Below are 19,395 nucleotides of genomic sequence, written 5' to 3' on the forward strand. Positions count from 1 at the left end.
GGGCTGGAAAAGGAGCAAATATTAGAGACCTATTCTGCACAGCTCCAAAAGTCCTGAAACTTCACAGAAGTTATTTCCAGAATATATAAAAAATACTGAGCGCAAGAAGTACCAGAGGGGGGGCACCCACCAGCCACGAGGGTGGGGGGCGCGCCCTACCCCCCTGGGCGCGCCCCCTGCCTCGTGGCCCCCTGGTGGCCCTCCGATGCCCATCTTCTACTATATGGAGTCTTTCGTCGAGGAAAAAATCATAAGCAAGCTTACGAGATGAAACTTCGCCGCCACGAGGCGGAACCTTGGCGGAACCAATCTAGGGCTCCGGCGGAGCTGTTCTGCCGAGGAAACTTCCCTCCGGGAGGGGGAAATCATCACCATCGTCATCACCAACGATCCTCTCATCGGGAGGGGGTCAATATCCATCAACATCTTCACCAGCACCATCTCATCTCAAACCCTAGTTCATCTCTTGTATCCAATCTTTGTATCCAAGCCTCAGATTGGTACTTGCAGGTTGCTAGTAGTGTTGATTACTCCTTGTAGTTGATGCTAGTTGGTTTACTTGGTGGAAGATCATATGTTCAGATCCATTATGCATATTAATACCCCTCTGATTATGAACATGGATATGCTTTGTGAGTACTTACGTTTGTTCCTGAGGACATGGGAGAAGTCTTGCTCTTAGTAGTCATGTGAATTTGGTATTCGTTCGATATTTTGATGAGATGTATGTTGTCATCCCTCTAGTGGCGTCATGTGAACGTCGACTACATGACACTTAACCATTGTTTGGGCCTAGAGGGAGGCATTGGGAAGTAATAAGTAGATGATGGGTTGCTAGAGTGACAGAAGCTTAAACCCTAGTTTATGCGTTGCTTCGTAAGGGGCTAATTTGGATCCATATGTTTCATGCTATGGTTAGGTTTACCTTAATACTTATGTTGTAGTTGTGGATGCTTGCAATGGGGGTTAATCATAAGTGGGATGCTTGTCCAAGTAAGGACAACAGCCAACCACCGGTCCACCCACATATCAAATTATCAAAGTACCGAACGCGAATCATATGAACGTGATGAAAACTAGCTTGACGATAATTCCCATGTGTCCTCGGGAGCGCTTTTCTCTATATAAGAAATTGTCCAGGCTTGTCCTTTGCAAAAGGATTGGGTCATCTTGCTGCACTTTATTTACACTTGTCACTTGTTACTCGTTACCAATTACCTTATCAAAAAACTATCTGTTACCGATAATTTCAGTGCTTGCAGAGAATACCTTGCTGAAAACCGCTTATCATTTCCTTCTGCTCCTCGTCAGGTTCGACACTCTTACTTATCGAAAGGACTATGATAGATCCCCTATACTTGTGGGTCATCAGATACGCACCAGAGTGGTACAGTAATCCTGTTCTGGAGGTGATGTTACTTGACCATGACGAGCCTACGAACTATGAGGAAGCGATGATGAGCCCAGATTCCGCAAAATGGCTTGAGGCCATGAAATCTGAGATAGAATCCATGTATGAGAAGAAAGTGTGGACTTTGGTGGACTTGCCCGTTGATCGACAATCCATTGAGAATAAATGGATCTTCAAGAGAAAGATGGACGCTGATAGTAGTGTTACTATCTACGAAGCTCGAATTGTCGGAAAAAAGTTTTTGACAAGTTCAAGGTGTTGACTACGATGAGATTTTCTCACTCGTAGGATGCTTAAGTCTGTCCAAATCATGTTAACAATTGCCACATTTTATGAAATCTGGAAAATGGATGTCAAAACTGCATTCCTTAATGGATTTCTTAAAGAAGAGTTGTATATGATACAACAAGAAAGTTTTGTCAATCCTAAAGGTGCTAACAAAGTGTGCAAGCTCCAGCAATCCATCTATGGACTGGTGCAAGCATCTTGGAGTTGGAATATACGCTTTTGATGAGTTGATCAAAGCATATAGTTTTATACAGACTTTTGGAGAAGCCTGCATTTACAAGAAAGTGATTGGGAGCTTTGTGGCATGTCTGATATTATATGTGGATGACATATTGTTGATCGGAAATGATACTGAAATTCTGGATAGCTTAAAACGATTCTTGAATAAGAATTTTTCAACGAAAGACCTCGGTGAAGCTGCTTACATATTGGGCATTGATACGTCTCCAACGTGTCTATAATTTTTGATTGTTCCATGCTATTATATTATCTGTTTTGGATGTTTAATGGGCTTTAATATGCACTTTTATATTATTTTTGGGACTAACCTATTAACCGAAGGCCTAGTGCAAATTGTTGTTTTTTTGCCTATTTCACCGTTTCACAGAAAAGGAATATCAAAGGGAATCCAAACGGAACAAAACCTTCGCGAGGATCTTTATTGGAACAAATGTCACCCAGGAGACTTGGAGTACAAGTCTAGAAGTCCGCCAAGCTTCCACGAGGCAGGGGCGCGCCCCCACCCTTGTGGGCTACACGGAGCTCCACCGACCTACTTCTTTCTTCTATATATATACTCTCATACCCTGAAAGCATCCAAGAGAGCCACGAAACCACTTTCCCACCACCGCAACCTTCTGTACCCGTGAGATCCCATGTGGGGGCCTTTTTCGGCGATATGCCGGAGGGGGAATCGATCACGGAGGGCTTCTACATCAACACCATAGCCTCTCCGATGATGTGTGAGTAGTTTACCATAGACCTTCGGGTCCATAGTTATTATCTAGATGGCTTCTTCTCTCTCTTTGGTTCTCAATACAAAGTTCTGAAAGAAATATGCCCTAGAGGCAATAATAAAGTAGTTATTTATATTTCCTTATATCATGATAAATGTTTATTATTCATGCTAGAATTGTATTAAACGGAAACTTAGTACATGTGTGAATACGTAGACAAACTGAGTGTCACTAGTATGCCTCTACTTGACTAGCTCGTTAATCAAAGATAGTTAAGTTTCTTAGCCATGGAAAAAGAGTTGTCATTTGATTAACGAGATCACATCATTAGATAATAATGTGATTGACTTGACCCATCCGTTAGCTTAGAATGATGATCGTTTAGTTTGTTGCTATTGCTTTCTTCATAACTTATACATGTTCCTATGACTATGAGATTATGCAACTCTCGAATACCGGAGGAACACTTAGTGTGCTATCAAACGTCACAACGTAACTAGGTTACTATAAAGATGCTCTACAGGTGTCTCCGATGGTGTTTGTTGAGTTGGCATAGATTGAGATTAGGATTTGTCACTCCGTGTATCGGAGAGGTATCTCTGGGCCCTCTCGATAATGCACATCACTATAAGCCTTGCAAGCAATGTGACTAATGAGTTAGTTATAGGATGTAGCATTACGGAACGAGTAAAGAGACTTGCCGGTAACAAGATTGAACTTGGTATTGAGATACCGACGATCGAATCTCGGGCAAGTAACATACCGATGACAAAGGGAACAACGTATATCGTTATGCGGTTTGACCGATAAAGATCTTCGTAGAATATGTGGGAGCCAATATGAACATCCAGGTTTCGCTATTGATTATTGACCGGAGACGTGTCTCAGTCATGTCTACATAGTTCTTGAACCCGTTGGGTCCGCACGCTTAACGTTCGATGACGATCGATATTATGAGTTTATGTGTTTTGATGTACCGAAGGTAGTTCGGAGTCCCGGATATGATCACGGACATGACGAGGAGTCTCGAAATGGTCGAGACATAAAGTTTGATATATTGGATGACTATATTCGGACACCGGATGAGTTCCGGGGGTCACCGGATAATTATCGGAGTGCCGGGGGTTTATCGGAACCCCCGGGGGGACTAATGGGCCAAACATGGGCCTTAGTGGAGAGAGAGGGCCGGCCAAGGCAGGGCTGCGCACCCCTCCCCCTCTAGTCCGAATTGGACTAGGGAAGGGGGGCGGCGCCCCCCTTTCCTGTTGGGGAACGCAGTAATTTCAAAAAACTTCCTACACACACACAAGATCATGGTGATGCATAGCAACGAGAGGGAGAGTGTTGTCCACGTACCCTCGTAGACCGTAAGCGGAAGCGTTATGACAACGCGGTTGATGTAGTCGTACGTCTTCATGATCGATCGATCCTAGTACCGAAAGTACGACACCTCCGCGATCTGCACACGTTCGGCTCGGTGACCTCCCACGAACTCATGATCCAACAGACTGTCCAGGAAGAGCTTCGTCAGGACGACGGTGTGATGACAGTGATGATGATGCTACCGGAACATGGCTTCGCCTAAGCACCACTGCGATATGACCGAGGTGGATTATGGTGGAGGGGGGCACCACACACGGCTAAGAGATCAATGATCAACTTGTGTGTCTATGGGATGCCCCCCTCCCCGTATATAAAGGAGTGGAGTAGGGGAGGGCCGACCCTCTACTATGGCGTGCCCTGGGGAGTCCTACTCCCACCGGGAGTAGGATTCCCCCCTTTCCATGTAGTAGGAGTAGGAGAGTAGGAAAGGGAAGAGAGAAGAGAAGGAAGGAGGGGGCGCCGCCCCTCCCCCTAGTCCAATTCAGACTAGGCCTTGGGGGGGGGGCACGCGGCCTTCCCTAGGCAGCCCCTCCCTCTATCCCTTAAAGCCCATTAGGGCCCATATACTCCCCAGGGGGTTCCGGTAACCCCCCGATACTCCGGTTAATGTCTGAACTCACTCGAGACCATTCCGATGTCCAAACATAGTCATCCAATATATTGATCTTTATGTCTCAGCCATTTCGAGACTCCTCGTCATGCCTGTGATCACATCCGGGACTCCGAACAACCTTCGGTTCATCAAAACACATAAACTCATAATACCGATCGTCACCGAACATTAAGCGTGCGGACCCTACGGGTTCGAGAACTATGTAGACATGACCAAGACATGTCTCTGGTCAATAACAAATAGCGGAACCTAGATGTTCATATTGGCTCCCACATATTTCTATGAAGATCTTTATCGGTCAAACCACATAACGATATACGTTGTTCCCTTTGTTATCGGTATGTTACTTGCCCGAGATTCGATCGTCGGTATCTCAATACCTAGTTCAATCTCGTTACTGGCAAGTCTCTTTACTCGTTCTGTAATGCTACATCCCGTAACTAAGTCATTAGCTACATTGCTTGCAAGGCTTATATTGATGTGCATTACCAAGAGGGCCCAGAGATACCTCTCCGACAATTGGTGTGACAAATCCTAATCTCGATCTATGCCAACTCAACAAACACCATCGGAGACACCTGTAGAGCACCTTTATAATCACCCAGTTACGTTGTGACGTTTGGTAGCACACAAAGTGTTCCTCCGGCATTCGGGAGTTGCATGATCTCATAGTCATAGCAACATGTATACTTATGGAGAAAGCAATAGCGACAAACTAAACGATCATTGTGCTAAGCTAACGGATGGGTCAAGTCAATCACATCATTCTCTAATGATGTGATCCCGTTAATCAAATGACAACTCATGTCTATTGTTAGGAAACATAACCATCATTGATTCAACGAGCTAGTCAAGTAGAGGCAAACTAGTGACATTCTGTTTGTCTATGTATTCACACATGTACTAAGTTTCCGGTTAATACAATTCTAGCATGAATAATAAACATTTATCATGATATAAGGAAATATACATAACAACTTTATTATTGCCTCTAGGGCATATTTCCTTCAGTCTCCCACTTGCACTAGACTCAATAATCTAGATTACACTGTAATGATTCTAACACCCTTGGAGTCTTGGTGTTGATCATGTTTTGCTCATGAGAGAGGCTTAGTCAACGGGTCTGCAACATTCAGATCCGTATGTATCTTGCAAATCTCTATGTCTCCCTCCTTCACTTGAGCGCAGATGGTATTGAAGCGCCTCTTGATGTGCTTGGTTCTCTTGTGAAATCTGGATTCCTTTGACAAGGCAATTGCACCAGTATTGTCACAAAAGATTTTCATTGCATCCGATGCACTAGGTATGACTCCTAGATCGGATATGAACTCCTTCATCCAGACTCCTTCATTTGCTGCTTCCGAAGCAGCTATGTATTCTTCTGCACACGTAGATCCCGCCACGACGCTTTGCTTGGAACTGCACCAACTGACAGCTCCACCATTTAATAAAAACCCGTATCCGGTTTGTGACTTAGAGTCATCCGGATCAGTGTCAAAGCTTGCATCAATGTAACCTTTTATGACGAGCTCTTTGTCACCTCCATATACGAGAAACACATCCTTAGTCCTTTTCAGGTATTTCAGGATATTCTTGACCGTTGTCCAATGATCCACTCCTGGATCACACTATCAAAGTGTATATTCCAACTCTGAGAGGCTTGCACCAGTCCATAAATGGACCGCTGGAGCTTGCACACTTTGTTAGCACCTTTTGGATCGACAAAACCTTCTGGTTGCATCATATACAACTCTTCTTTAAGATAACCATTAAGGAATGCGGTTTTGACATCCATTTGCCAAATTTCATAATCATAAAATGCGGCAATTTCTAACATGATTCAGACGGACTTGAGCATCGCTACGGGTGAGAAGGTCTCATCATAGTCAAGTCCTTGAACTTGTCGAAAACCTTTTGCAACAAGTTGAGCATTGTAGACAGTAATATTACCGTCAGCATCAGTCTTCTTCTTGAAGATCCATTTATTCTCTATGGCCTGTCGATCATCGGGCAAGTCAACCAAAGTCCATACTTTGTTTTCATACATGGATCCCATCTCAGATTTCATGGCCTCAAGCCATTTTGCGGAATCTGGGCTCATCATCGCTTCCTGATAGTTCATAGGTTCATCATGGTCAAGTAACATGACTTCCAGAACATGATTACCGTACTACTCTGGTGCGGATCTTACTCTGGTTGACGTACGAGGTTCGTAGTAACTTGATCAGAAGTTTCATGATCATCATCATTAGCTTCCTCACTTACTGGTGTAGGAATCACTAGAACTGATTTCAGTGATGAACTACTTTCGAATAAGGGAGAAGGTACAGTTACCTCTTCAAGTTCTACTTTCCTCCCACTCACTTCTTTCGAGAGAAACTCCTTCTCTAGAAAGGATCCATTCTTAGCAATGAATATCTTGCCTTCGGATCTGTGATAGAAGGTGTACCCAACAGTCTCCTTTGGGTATCCTATGAAGACACATTTCTCCTATTTGGGTTCGAGCTTATCAGGTTGAAGCTTTTTCACATAAGCATCGCAGCCCCAAACTTTAAGAAACGACAACTTGGGTTTCTTGCGAAACCACAGTTCATAAGGTGTTGTCTCAACGGATTTAGATGGTGCCCTATTTAATGTGAATGCAGCCGTATCTAAAGCATAACCCCAAAACGATAGCGGTAAATCAGTAAGAGACATCATAGATCACACCATATCTAGTAAAGTATGATTATGACGTTCGAACACACCATTACGCTGTGGTGTTCCGGGTGGTGTGAGTTGTGAAACTATTCTGCATTGTTTTAGATGAAGACCAAACTCGTAACTCAAATATTCTCCTCCACGATCAGATCGTAGAAACTTTATTTTCTTGTTATGATGATTTTCCACTTCACTCTGAAATTCTTTGAACTTTCCAAATGTTTCAGACTTATGTTTCATTAAGTAGATATACCCATATCTGCTCAAATCATCTGTGAAGGTGAGAAAATAACGATATCCGTTGCGAGCTTCAATGATCATTCGACCACATACATCAGTATGTATGATTTCCAATAACTCTGTTGCTCGCTCCATTGTTCCGGAGAACGAAGTTTTAGTCATCTTGCCCATGAGGCATGGTTCGCAAGTATCAAGTGATTCCAGAAGTCCATCAGAATGGAGTTTCTTCATGCGCTTTACACCAACATGACCCAAACGGCAGTGCCACAAATAAGTTGCACTATCATTATCAACTCTGCATCTTTTGGCTTCAATATTATGAACATGTGTATCACTACTATCAAGATTTAGTAAAAATAGACCACTCATCAAGGGTGCATGACCATAAAAGATATAACTCATATAAATAGAACAACAATTATTCTCTATTTTAAATGAATAACCGTCTCGCATCAAACAAGATCCAGATATAATGTGCATGCTCAACGCTGTAACCAAATAACAATTATTTAGGTCTAAAACTAATCCTGAAGGTAGATGTAGAGGTAGAGTGCCAACGGCAATCACATCGACTTTGGAACCATTTCCCACGCGCATCGTCACCTTGTCCTTAGCCAATCTTTGCTTAATCTGTAGCCCCTGTTTCGAGTTGCAAATGTTAGCAACTGAACCAGTGTCAGATACCCAGGCACTACTGCGAGCATTAGTAAGGTACACATCAATAACATGTGTATCAAATATACCTTTCACTTTCCATCCTTCTTCTCTGCTAAATACTTGGGGCAGTTCTGCTTCCAGTGACCAGTTCCTTTGCAATAGAAGCACTCAGTCTCAGGCTTAGGTCCAGACTTGGGTTTCTTCACTTGAGCAGCAACTGGCTTGCTGTTCTTCTTGAAGTTCCCCTTCTTCCCTTTACCCTTTTTCTTGAAATTGGTGGTCTTGTTGACCATCAACACTTGATGCTCCTTCTTGATTTCTACCACCGCAGCCTTTAGCATTGCGAAGAGCTCACGAATTGTATTATCCATCCCTTGCATATTATAGTTCATCGTGAAGCTCTTGTAGTTTGGTGGTAGTGATTGAAGAACTCTGTCAATGACACTATCATCAGGAATATTAACTCCCAGTTGAGTCAAGTGGTTGTGGTACCCAGACATTCTGAGTATATGTTCACTGACAGAACTATTCTCCTCCATCTTGCAGCTATAGAACTTATTGGAGACTTCATATCTCTCAATCCACGCATTTGCTTGAAATATTAACTTCAACTCCTGGAACATCGCATATGCTCCATGATGTTCAAAACGCCGTTGAAGTCCCGGTTCTAAGCCGTAAAGCATGGCACACTTAACTATCGAGTAGTCATCAGCTCTGCTCTGCCAGGTGTTCACAACATCTAGCGTTGCTCCTACAGTGGGTTTGTCACCTAGCGGTGCTTCCAGGAAGTAATTCTTCTGTGCAGCAATGATGATAATCCTCAAGTTACGGACCCAGTCCGTGTAGTTGCTACCATCATCTTTCAACTTAGCTTTCTTTAGGAACGCATTAAAATTGAACGGAACAACAGCACGTGCCATCTATCTACAACAACATAGACATGCAAAATACTATCAGGTACTAAGTTCATGATAAATTAAAGTTCAATTAATCAAATTACTTAAGAACTCCCACTTAAATAGACATCTCTCTAATCATCTAAGTGATCACGTGATCCATATCAACTAAACCATCTCCGATCATCACGTGAGATGGAGTAATTTTCAATGGTGAACATCACTATGTTGATCATATCTACTATATGATTCACGCTCGACCTTTCGGTCTCAGTGTTCCGAGGCCATATCTGCATATGCTAGGCTCGTCAAGTTTAACCTGAGTATTGTGCAAGTGCAAAACTGGCTTACACCTATTGGATGTGAACGTAGAGCTTATCACACCCGATCATCACGTGGTGTCACGGCACGACAAACTGTAGCAACGGTGCATACTCAGGGAGAACACTTATACCTTGAAATTTAGTGAGAGATCATCTTATAATGCTATCGCCGAACTAAGCAAAATAAGATGCATAAAGGATAAACATCACATGCAATCAATATAAGTGATATGATATGGCCATCATCATCTTGTGCCTTTGATCTCCATCTCCAAAGCACCGTCATGATCACCATCGTCACCAGCTAGACACCTTGATCTCCATCGAAGCATCGTTGTCATCTCGCCAACTATTGATTCTACGACTATCGCTACCGCTTAGTGATAAAGTAAAGCAATTACATCGCGATTGCATTTCATACAATAAAGAGACAACCATATGGCTCCTGCCAGTTGCCGATAACTGTGTTACAAAACATGATCATCTCATACAATAAAATTTAGCATCATGTCTTGACCATATCACATCAGAACATGCCCTACAAAAACAAGTTAGACGTCATGTACTTTGTTGTTGCAAGTTTTACGTGGCTGCTACGGGCTGAGCAAGAACCGTTCTTACCTACGCATCAAAACCACAATGCGGTATATTGATTGCTTTTTGATCTTCAGAAAGAACCCTGTTCATTGAATCCGATTCAAGTAAAGTTGGAGAAACTGACACCCACCAGCCACCTGTGTGCGAAGCAAGTTGGTAGAACCAGTCTCGCGCAAGCGTACATGTAATGTCGGTCTGGGCAGCTTCATCCAACAATACCGCCGAATAAAGAATCAACTACTAACGGCAAGCAATATGTATATACCCACGCCCACAACTCCTTTGTGTTCTACTCATACATATAACATCTACGCATAAACCTGGCTCGGATGCCACTGTTGGGGAACACAGTAATTTCAAAAAAATCCTACGCACACGCAAGATCATGGTGATGCATAGCAACGAGAGGGGAGAGTGTTGTCCATGTACCCTCGTAGACCGTAAGCGGAAGCGTTATGACAATGCGGTTGATGTAGTCGTACATCTTCACGATCGACTGATCCTAGTACCAAAAGTACGACACCTCCACGATCTGCACACGTTCGGCTCGGTGACGTCCCACGAACTCATGATCTAGCAGAGTGTCAGGGAGAGCTTCGTCAGCATGACGGTGTGATGACGGTAATGATGATGCTACCGGAACAGGGCTTCGCCTAAGCACCTCCACGACATGACCGAGGTGGATTATGGTGGAGGGGGGCACCGCACACGGCTAAGAGATCAATGATCAACTTGTGTGTCTATGGGGTGCGCCCCTCCCCGTATATAAAGGAGTGGAGGAGGGGAGGGCCGGTCCTCTACTATGGCATGCCCTGGGGAGTCCTAATCCCACCGGGAGTAGGATTCCCCCATTTCCATGTAGTAGGAGTAGGAGAGTAGGAAAGGGAAGAGAGAAGATAAGGAAGGAGGGGGCGCCGCCCCTCCCCCTAGTCCAATTCAGACTAGGCTTTGGGGGGCGCGCGACATGCCCTAGGCAGCCCCTCCCTCTCTTGACATTAGCTCGCTTGATGAATGGAGAAGAGGATTTTTGACATTAGCTCGCTTGATGAATGGAGAACCCAGGACTATGAGAATGCCAAACTATTTAAGGAAAAACTTAAAAGATGGCATGACAAAAGGATACAAAAACGCGAGTTTAATGTAGGTGATTATGCATTGTTATACAACTCTCGTTTAAGATTTTTTGCAGGAGAACTCCTCTCTAAATGGGAAGGTCCTTACGTCATCGAGGAGGTCTATCGTTCCGGTGCTATAAAAATCAACAACTTTGAAGGCACAAATCCGAGGGTGGTGAACAGTCAAAGAATCAAACATTATATCTCAGGTAATCCTATAAATGTTGAAACTAATGTTATTGAAACTGTAACCCCAGAGGAATACATAAGGGACATTTCTAGAACGTTTTAGACTCCGAGAAGGAAGAGGTATGTGGTACGGTAAGTAAACCGACTCCAAAACAGTTCTAAAAGCAATTTTCTCCGTTTTGGAATATTTAAGAAAATAGGAAAATAAGAAGCAGTCCGGGAGGGACACGAGGGTGGAGGGTGCGCCCCCTGCCTCGTGGGCACCTCGTGTGCTCTCTGGACTCCGTTTTCTTGCACGATACTTCTTTTAGTTGGTAAAAATTCATTATATAATCTCCCGAAGGTTTTGACCACCATATCACGCAAATATCTTCTGTCTTTGTTTCGAGCTGTTTTTCTGACAGATCTAGATCACCATGACGTCTTCAAGTGCCCCCAAGGACAAGTTCCTCGAGAAGGTCATCAACCCCTACCTCGCAGAGGTGCTGCAACACCCTCAAACCATTGAGATGCGTGAGGGGTTGCTGCACATCTGTGATGTTGAGGGACCAAGGAGGACCGGAAGCGTGGAGACAAGACTCGAGACAATGGAGCAACAAGTTTTCAAGTGCCAGGAGATGGTGGAGCGTGGACTCGACACCAACCACATAATGATCACGGAGTTCACCAACAACACCAAGCAAGATGCCAGGAACATCGGGGAGACCATCTTCAAGCTTCACGAGAAAATCGAGCATCTCCAAGCCCTGATCTATGACCTGCAAAACCGAAACTGTGAGTATGAATATAGATTCAAGAGGATGAGTTTGGCTGCAGATTTGAGGATCCCGGAGACTCGATCATCCTTCTATGATGGTGAGCCTATGCCTTGGAAGATGGACGACAAGTCTACATCATCAACAACTCCATCATCGCCACCTCCGAGGAAGGAGACATAAACACATGGGTATGGGCACTCCCCTTGGCAACTGCCAAGCTTGGGGGAGTGCCCCGGTATCGTATCACCATCACACTTTTATCTTTACCATTTTTCTTAGTTAGATCCTTTTGGTAATATCTTGATCTAGTAGAATAAAGTTTTAGTACGATCTAGTTTTGAGTTTTGCTTTATGATCCTTCTATGTAATCGAGTCCGTGAGCTATATATAATAATGACTAGTGTTCAGTCAAGGGCTTCTCCATCTTGCTATGATCTTGAGGGAATAAAAATAAAAGAGAAGAGAAAGAACAAGAAGAAATAAAGAAATCATATGGATCTTATGGAGAGTAATGACTTCACATATAAAGAGTATGATGAATAGAAGTTGTTGAGAGTTGACAAACATAGTTTTGGTCATCATTGCAGTTAATAGGAAGCAATAAAGAAAGAGAGGTTTTCACATATAAATATACTATCTTGGATATCTTTTATGATTGTGAGCACTCATTAAAATATGACATGCTAAAGAGTTGATGTTGGACAAGGAAGACAACGTAATGGGTTATGTTTTCTTATATCCGAAATAAATTATATTTTCATGGATCAGCCAACATGTTGATATTGCTTTTCCCTCTCATGCTAGCCAAATTCTCTGCACCAAGTAGAGATACTACTTGTGCTTCCAAATATCCTTAAACCCAGTTTTTCCATGAGAGTCCACAATATCTACCTATGGATTGAGTAAGATACTTCAAGTAAGTTGTCATTGTTGCAAGCAATAAAAATTGCTCTCTAAATATGTATGATTTATTACTGTGGAGAAAATAAGCTTTATACGATCTTGTGAAATAAAAGCGACGAAATGCATAATAAAGGTCCATATCACAAGTGGCAATATAAAGTGACATTCTTTTGCATTAAGATTTCGTGCATCCAACCATAAAAGCACATGACAACCTCTGCTTCCCTCTGTGAAGGGCCTATCTTTTATTCTTGTCTTATAATTCATACAAGAGTCATGGTGATCTTCACCTTTCCTTTTTACATTTTATCCTTTGGCAAGCACAATGTGTTGGAAAGATCCTGATATATAGCTAATTGGATGTGAGTTTTCATGAACTATTATTGTTGACATTACCCTTGAGGTAAAAGGTTGGGAAGCAATACTATAAGCCCCTATCTTTCTCTGTGTCCGATTAAAACTTCATACCCATAAATATTGCGTGAGTGTTAGCAATTGTCAAAGACTAAATGATAGTTGAGTATGTGGACTTGCTGAAAAACTCTTATATTGACTCTTTCCGATGTTATGATAAATTGCAATTGCTTCAATGACTGAGATTATAGTTTGTTAGTTTTCAATAAAGTTTATGATTTATACTTGAAATTGTGAATGAATTGTTACTTTAGCATAAGAGATCATATGACAATATATATATGTTGTTGTTATAAGAATGATCATGATGCCCTCATGTCCGTATTTTATTTTATCGACACCTCTATCTCTAAACATGTGGACATATTTTTTGATTTCGGCTTCCACTTGAGGACAAGCGAGGTCTAAGCTTGGGGGAGTTGATACGTCCATTTTGCATCATGCTTTTATATCGATATTTATTGCATTATGGGCTGTTATTACACATTATGTCACAATACTTATGCCTATTCTCTCTTATTTTACAAGGTTTACATGAAGAGGGAGAATGACGCCAGCTGGAATTCTGGGCTGGAAAAGGAGCAAATATTAGAGACCTATTCTGCACAACTCCAAAAGTCCTGAAACTTCACGGGGGCACGTTTCACGATAAAAAAATATTGGGCGAAGGAAATACCAGAGGGGGGCCACGCATCATCCACGAGGGCGGGGGGCGCCCTACCCCCTGGGCACACCCTCTGCCTCGTGGGCCCCCTGGCAGGCCTGTGGTGCCCATCTTCTGCTATATGAGTTCTTTTGCCCTGGAAAAATAATAAGCAAGCTTACGGGACGAAACTCCGCCGCCACGAGGTGGGACCTTGGCGGAACCAATCTAGGGCTCCGGCGGAGCTGTTCTGCCAGGGAAACTTCCCTCCGGGAGGGGGAAATCATCACCACCAGGAGTAGGATTCCCCCCTTTCCATGTAGTAGGAGTAGGAGAGTAGGAAAGGGAAGAGAGAAGAGAAGGAAGGAGGGGGCGCCGCCCCTCCCCCCTAGTCCAATTCAGACTAGGCCTTGGGGGGCACGCGGCCCGCCCTAGGCAGCCCCTCCCTCTCTCACTTAAAGCCCATTATGGCTCATATACTCCCCGGGGGGTTCCGGTAACCCCCCGATACTCCGGTTAATGTGCGAACTCACTCGGGACCATTCCGATGTCCAAACATAGTCATCCAATATATCGATCTTTATGTCTCGGCCATTTCGATACTCCTCGTCATGCCTGTGATCACATCCGGGACTCCGAACAACCTTCCGTTCATCAAAACACATAAACTCATAATACCGATTGTCACCGAACGTTAAGCGTGCGGACCCTACGGGTTCGAGAACTATGTAGACATGACCGAGACATGTCTCCGGTCAATAACCAATAGCGGAACCTGGATGTTCATATTGGCTCCCACATATTTCTATGAAGATCTTTATCGGTCAAACCGCATAACGATATACGTTGTTCCCTTTTTCATCGGTATGTTACTTGCCCGAGATTCGATCGTCGGTATCTCAATACCTAGTTCAATCTCGTTACCGGAAAGTCTCTTTACTCGTTCTGTAATGCTACATCCCGTAACTAACTCATTAGCTACATTTCTTGCAAGGCTTATATTGATGTGCATTACCGAGAGGGCCCAGAGATACCTCTCCGACAATCGGAGTGACAAAACCTAATCTCGATCTATGCCAACTCAACAAACACCATCGGAGACACTTGTAGAGCACCTTTATAATCACCCAGTTACGTTGTGACGTTTGGTAGCAGACAAAGTGTTCCTCCGGTATTCGGGAGTTGCATGATCTCATAGTCATAGGAACATGTATAAGTTATGGAGAAAAGCAATAGCAACAATCTAAACGATCATCGTGCTAAGCTAACTGTCGGTGTACTAGAGTAGGGGTACCCTAGTATCCCGAACTTGTGCACGGGCAGTCGCAGCATCCCGCGGCAAGGCTTGCCGGGTGACCGCCAAGGTCCTCCGTGGTTCCTTTGGAGCCATCCAAGAATAAAGTATCCAAGTCAAGGAGACAAGACCCCGGCAAGAGGAGCTTGCCGGGAAGGCCAACAAAGACATCTCAAGACCCCGGCAAGAGGAGCTTGCCGGGAAGGCCTACCAAGGCACTTCAAGGAACTTGCCACGGCACGCCACGCGTCCCGGCAAGGCCCGGTGAGCGATAAGCTCCCGGGCGCGACAAGACAACGACCGCGGCAAGGCGCTTGCCGCGGCAAGCCACTACTCTGTGCCCGCGCTCCAGCACATCCACCAACGTGTCGCTCTGGGACCCTTCCAGGCGTGCGTGGCGGGAGGCTGTGCAGCCAGCGGCGCGCGGTGGCAAGCGGCGCTGACAAGATTGCCATTGTGGCAAGCGGTGGCGTCCCTGACGGTCCCTTTTACACTATTTAGGCGACACAGACGGGCATTTAATGCCCTTGTCCCCTGCCGTCAGGGTTAGGTATGATACACTATAGCAGGTAGCTGTACCTACCGCAGCACCTTTCCATTTTTACCCTTTGTCTCCGTTGCCACCTGTCGGTGACCCCTTGAGCATATAAAAGGAGGCCCATGCGCAACGTAGAAGGGGGTTAGCTAGTTCAGAGAACACTCACGCTCGGTTTCGTTAGCTGCTGAAGTGTACTGTAGCACTTCGCGCTCCCGAGCAAGAACTCAATACAAACCACAAAGCAGGAGTAGGGTTTTACGCATCCGTGCGGCCCAAACCTGGGTAAACCACTCGCGTGCTTCGCCTCGATCCACTCTTTGTGCGATCTCCGCCCCCGTTGAACCGAAAGGGACCCGGTCCGCCGGTCCCATAGGTGCCCGTGGATCAGTACCCCGGCATCTTTGGCGTGCCAGGTAGGGGGCATCGAGGTTGTGTGAACCAGATCCGGCGTTCACGCGAGGTAGATCTTCATCATCCATCGACATGCCGCCGAAGAAGAAGATTTCGGAGGCGGCTGCTCCGTCCGTGCCGAGCCCACCACCGCCGGAGCAAACGGCTAATGGGGCAGGCGCCGGCGGAAGAACGGGCGTCGACGAGGGAGCTCATGGTGCTGCCTGGTCCAAGGACAAGGCTGCGCTGCCCATCGGCGGCGTAGCCGGCTCCCACAATGACCGGGCGCACTCCAAGACCTCGGCGTCCGTACATGCACCGCGCCCATCTCAGGAGGCGCGGGATCGGCAGCGTCATGGTACTCACGGTACCATGCGTTTGCTGGACCAAGATCGAGCTGGTGGATCTCGGGGCGCTCAAGACCAGCATGCACGCCAACATGCTGGCACGAGCGAGGCACGGTCGCTTGGATAGGACACTGCTCCTTCTAACATAGTTAGAAGTCCGAGCATATCCCGCTCCTCGCACCGTTCGCCATCACCACGCACCACTGCAGCAGAAGCTTTGGCGCGAGCTCAACTGCTCCTAGACTACCCTCCAACAGCAGACAAGATCGACGACTGGAGGGCTACCATTCAGGGTCTCATCGGCTTCGCCAACGGCGACACTCGACGGCAGCCGAGCACGTCGCAGCCGCAGCCGGTCAGCCAGGCACGAGCCGGTGGCGACAAGACCGGTGGGGGTGCAACCACTGTGCACTCTCCGCCCCGAAGGCCAAGATCGCCGACTCGCCGGATCCACCTCGATAGCGACTCCACCGCGTCATCAGATCCGCGAGCTCGTCGCGATCAGCGCCAAGTTCTTCAAGAACGACAACAAGAAGACGCTTGTACTCGGATCGAGTGCCGAAGAGAAGCGCGGCATCAATCAGACCAGCGTGCTGGGCCCTCTGTCGACATGCATGCGCCAGGGGAACCACGCAACTTGCCGTACGTGGTAGGTTGCCCTGCGTTCACTCGTGAGCTGCGGCAAGTCCAGTGGCCCAGCACGAAGAATTTCAAACCAGACGTACCAGAGAAGTACGACGGCAAGACGCATCCATCGGAGTTCCTCAGCATCTACACCATCGCGGTGCAGGCTGCCGGGGGGCGGGACGACAAGATCCTTGCCAACTACTTCCCGCTGGTGCTCAAGCCCAATGTCAGGTCCTGGCTCATGCACTTGCCGGACAACTCCATATCCTCCTGGGCAGACCTATGCCATCAGTTTGTCGGCGCCTTTACAGGCGGCCACAAACCTCATGGCCAAGAGAGCGACCTTCATCTGCTCGCCCAGAAGGAAGGAGAGCCCCTGCGCAAGTACATTCAGAGGTTCAGCCGTGTACAGTATAACATCCCAGACGTCCACCCCGCCGCGGTCATCAGCGCGTTCCATCAGAACGTGCGTAACCGCAAGATGCGGGAGGAGATGGTGATGTGCAGGATCAGAGACGTCAGTGAGCTGTATGCCCTGGCCGACAAGTGTGCACGCGCTGAGGAAGGAAGGAAACTCCCCGGAGAGAAGACCGGAGCAGAAGGATCTGACAGCGAGGATGCTGCCCCGACAAAGAGAAACCGGCGGCGGAACAGGAAGAAGAAAGGCAAAGAGGTGCTAGTCGTTGAGCAGTCCGGCAACGAAGGTGGCGCCAAGAAGGCCAAAGTTGGTAGCTCCGGCAAGGAGATTGCCGCATGCACCAACTGCCAGGCTGTGGCAGTCGCCGACAAGCAGGACGGCACCGACAAGCAGTACTGCAAGATTCACCGCACCAAGGGCCATGACCTCCAGAGCTGCAAAAAGGTCGAGCAGCTTGTCCAGCAGCAAAAGGCTGAGTACGAGCGACGCGACAAGGAGAGGGCCCAAGGAGGTGCTGGAGAATCCGGCAAGAAGCGCGCCGGCCGGGGAGGACGCCGCGGCAAGGCCAAGCAGCGGCAAGGAGATAGACCTCCCCGCGGCCGCGACAACGATGAAGACGACGACGACGAAGACATGGATGATGTCGAGACCAGTGAGCAAGAGTTCCAGAAAGCCACAGAGGTCTTGTGCATTGATGGTGGTGCTTCTCTGCATACTTCGCACCGCCAACTCAAACAGTGGGTGCGGGAAGTCAATGCAGCAGAACCACCTATCGAATCGCGCAAGCTTCTGAAATGGTCCAGCACGCCTATCATCTTTGACATTGAGGACCACCCTGATCGCACAACTGCGGTCGGGTGTTTGCCGATGTTGGTTTCACCAACTATCTGCAACCTCAAGGTCACTAAGATGCTAGTTGACGGCGGGGCCGGCTTGAACCTGATCTCCTCCGCTGTACTCCAGAAACTCCAGATCCCTGACAGCGAGCTTGAAGAGACCGGCACATTTCAAGGAATCAATCCGGGAAGGAGCAAGCCGAAGGGGAAGGTCACGTTGCCAGTTACATTTGGCAGCGAACTGAACTTCAGGACTGAGAGGGTCACTTTTGACGTTGCCGATATTCCATTACCTTACAATGGGATACTTGGCCGTCCAGCACTCGCCAAGTTCATGGCAGCCTCTCACTACGCATACAACATGCTGAAGATGCCAGGCCCGATAAGCGTCATCTCTGTCCCCGGTGACAAGAAGGACGCTCTTATCTGTGCCGACAAGATCTACCGGGAAGCAGCAGCCACAGCAGAACGCGAGTCACTTGCCGCTGAAGCTCCCGGGGGGAAGAAGACCAAGTCCGGCAAGAGTTCTGATGCCCACTCCGGCAAGCGCACCTCTTCGGAGTGCTGCGCTGCCGTCGAGGACGCACCATCGAGCTCCACCGGCAAGTGTAAGAAGACGATGGCAGCTCCGCCAGAGACGAAAAAGGTGTCCGCCAAGGAGGACGGCACTGGTGGTACCTTCACCATCAGTGCCACTCTCGACCCTAAATAGGAAAGCACGCTCATTGCTTTCCTGCGGGCGAATGTCGACGTGTTTGCGTGGCAACCGTCTGACATCCCCGGTGTTCCCAGGAAAGTAATTGAGCACCACCTTGCCGTTTGTCCTCATGCGCGGCCTGTCAAGCAGAAGGTCAGGAAG

This window comes from Triticum urartu, chromosome 2A, assembly GCF_056163025.1.
Source record: "Triticum urartu cultivar PI428250 chromosome 2A, HENAU_Tu73, whole genome shotgun sequence".
Classification (NCBI taxonomy): domain Eukaryota; kingdom Viridiplantae; phylum Streptophyta; class Magnoliopsida; order Poales; family Poaceae; genus Triticum; species Triticum urartu.